The sequence below is a fragment of the Cupressus sempervirens genome, chromosome 5 (assembly GCF_028749045.1).
Source record: "Cupressus sempervirens isolate cs-2001-9-10 chromosome 5, ASM2874904v1, whole genome shotgun sequence".
Classification (NCBI taxonomy): domain Eukaryota; kingdom Viridiplantae; phylum Streptophyta; class Pinopsida; order Cupressales; family Cupressaceae; genus Cupressus; species Cupressus sempervirens.
In genome coordinates, this window is record NC_143122.1 from 717,883,920 (window position 1) to 717,887,226 (window position 3,307).

At 36.0% G+C, this 3,307-nt stretch overlaps 1 pseudogene; it reads left to right on the forward strand.

The window, feature by feature from the left end:
* Positions 1 to 1,294: 1,294 nt before the first annotated feature.
* Positions 1,295 to 2,337, forward strand: LOC149557999 (exocyst complex component EXO84B pseudogene; annotated as a pseudogene).
* The last annotated feature ends 970 nt before the right edge of the window (positions 2,338 to 3,307 follow it).

A 3,307-nucleotide genomic window follows, 5' to 3' on the forward strand; every position in this document is an offset into this window, starting at 1 on the left:
ATCCTATATTACATCTTCCCCAAAAGCCTCTTTGCACATGCCAAAGGTGAAAGTTCCATTGGTTGTGAACTAGTTATCCGTTCGAGAAGTTTGTAACAAATGTTGAAATAGATATTGAAGAGATACCAAAGGCCAAATAGAGATTCCAACTATGAGGTCTTTGTAAGCTTACTCTTTACATCATTAGCAGAAGCTTGTCGAGTTTCCCCTGCTCTAACACAAACATCTTTAAGGGGTTCATTCTCATTCTTCTTAAGAGATGAACCCATAATAGCACATGAACTTAATTTATCCTCTTTTAGTTGTCTAAGAAAATTACAAATAAGGGATTTAGCCTTTGAAAAATAGCCATACCTTTACCCGTCCCCATACCCTAAGTACCAAAGTAGCCCCATCCCCATGCAACATTGATTTTAGCCTATTTTTAGAAAGCCTTCTTTATCCATTATTAGATCAGATGTCTGGCCATCAGAAAACCAAAGTTGTAAATAGAATCAACAGTTTTTCTTCATGATAATGGTGTGATATAAAAAGTATCGAATGATGGCTAATATTAATAAAATACCTTACCGATTGATAATACTCCTCTGATAACTCTAAAAGGATGTATATCACATCAGAATTTAACTTGATGGTTGGATCAACCTGCATACATGAAAAGTGTAGATTTATATTGGACCAAATAAACAATTATTTAATTCTTATTTGATAATGAGTTAATTTTTAACAATAAAGAAAGTTTTAATTACCATTCAGCCAAATACTCCTAAGTTATTCCCATAGCTAATATGTATGCAAAACATACATATTGGAATAGACATTAAGATCCACTTCTCTTCATGATAATCTAGCTACCAAGTTGTTTGTTAATCTCAACATCAATAGCTCCTTTGGTGATATTTCATAGGATGCCATTGTAGAGCTTGCTTGTTTGGGCACATACTAGGTGTCGAATCACCATTTTGTCTTCCATCTTCTCTACGGAAACAATTGTAGTATGTGAGATCTAGACCCAACACATGCTCTATTGACAAAAAACCTAATCTAAATGTGGTTCCTTGAATAGGACACAATGTGCAATCTTTTTTGGAAAGGCATTGGAAAATTTCATCCACTTGACATAGAACATAAAACATAAATAGTCTAATCAACAAATAGTCAACACCGGAATGTCCCCATCCTTGGTAGATGTGGTAGAATTTGGTGGCACCATTGGGACTGGGGGACGGAGTCCCCAAGTCCCCGATGTGTCCCCATCTCTAAGACATGGGGAAAAAGGAGGAGAAGTATCTTCATGTTACTATGCTTAACAATCACTACTAATGGCTTTAGTATAATATGCAAGGTTGATGACCATCTAACACTTCTTATGGTGGTGCATATATTGCAACCCTTTTGTAACATGGTTTTTTTTTCTATTACACAAGATGCAAGTGATTATTCAATTGTTTTAGGATAGGAATCAGTGTATGCCTTTGATCTTGTAATGTGGACTAGAAAACAAACTGAAGAATTTGCACTCCTTGTGAAGAGGCATGCACTTGCTTCTTCAGAAATTGTTGGACGGCTTCAAGTTGTTACATGATGTGTTTAGATAGCCTTAGGTGATCATTACTCTTTGATGGAAGCTCAGGGTATTGCAATCTGTCTTGTCCTAAAATTATTTAGACCCAGTGTGGAATAAGCATTTGATGCCAACTTAAAATGTATTTAGGAGACTTGTTGTGGTTGATGATTACGTGCTGACACATTTACCTATTGCTAACCAACCATTGAATCGAGCATTAAACATTTCAACGGGTTGAAGTTCATTCCATCTAAAGCTTTCAAGTAGTGCATAAAGGTTCAAGAGTTTTTTGATGATGTAGCACCACTTTTGAGCATGAAATTGGGAGGACCAATCTTGGTTGGTCTCACAAAGGTTTTTGACTCTATGTCAGCATGTTAATAAAGGATTTACCTACAACAATTGAAGAGGATGGCAACTTGGAGGTGTCAAAAAATAATATAGTGAGATAAATTGAGATTGAGACCCAATAAATTGCCCTCCTAGGAAATGCATCTGCCCAAGCATATGAGTTACTACCACTTGCTGCACTCAAACTCATCCCTAATCAATCTAGTGGAAAGGAAGATCCTTGAAAGTGATTAGCTAAAAAATAAAACCATTATCCTAAACTTAGAGATTGGTGAAAGTGGTTACAACAGAGTGTTGAAAAATTGCATGATAATTTCTACCAAAAACATGCTCTAGATTTCATTTTTACTAAATAAAGTAATGCACAATTAAGTGTCAATATGTACATTTATTTAGATAAAAAGGCTAATAGTAGCTGAAGATGAAACTCCTATGTCTTCAATTGAGTAGTTTTGTCCACGGATTGACAAGGTGTTGCAGAGATTTCAAAATGAGAACAAAAAGAACTTTTGTCATTTGGAAAACTTAGAGATGTATATGTTGTGACCTTTTCACACCATCATCTCATTGCAAATGGGTACCCCCTCTTTTTTCTTGGCAGTAGAGTACTAGCCATAGATGGCCTTCATTTGGTGACAAATTCAGACTTCTCAAGTCAATAGGCTAGATTTATGTAGCTTTAAGGGCAGCTCCCTTGACTATTCGAGAGTCAAGTGATAGAAAGTAGATTCGATAACAAGGCATCCAACATTTAGACTTCTAATGGTGAGAGTAATCCTTAGTTGTGATTTGAGATGGAAGGAATGAGAATCTGACTTGAATCAAGTTTAATGTGAAAAGGTGTTCAAGTTTGAAATCTGATATGGAAAGAAGAATTAAGCTGAAAGGTTGAATATATGAGAGAGATTGATCAAAGAACACTATAGCATTAACATTTGATGCCAAAGTAGACAGGCATGGGAACATGAAAAGGAAAAAATTTAACATTCAGATCTGAGAGAAGAACAACTAAAACCACTTCAATGGGACGAGCATCAATAAGAATGAGAGAAAAGGATGATTAAATAAGATTTTCAACCAAGCAAGGTGGGCAAAAAATTAAGTTTCCAAAGAAACAGGGCAAACACTTAGTATTTTTGAATCCTTAGAAAAGTTCCAAGAAGTGGCTAGAATCCAACAACCCCTTGGAACTGGAGTTCAAGGGGTAGGTCAGACTCTAACCTCCCCTTCAAATTTCTATCTAGACGCTCCCTTGATTTCTACCCTCAAGCATGGTGACAATCCTGACCTCATGATTAATTTTGTTGAAGTCTAGAGGCATTTCAAATATCTTTGTCCTCTCATAAGGGGTGAAATTTGATCTTGAGGACTCAAGAAACCAAAATCAGA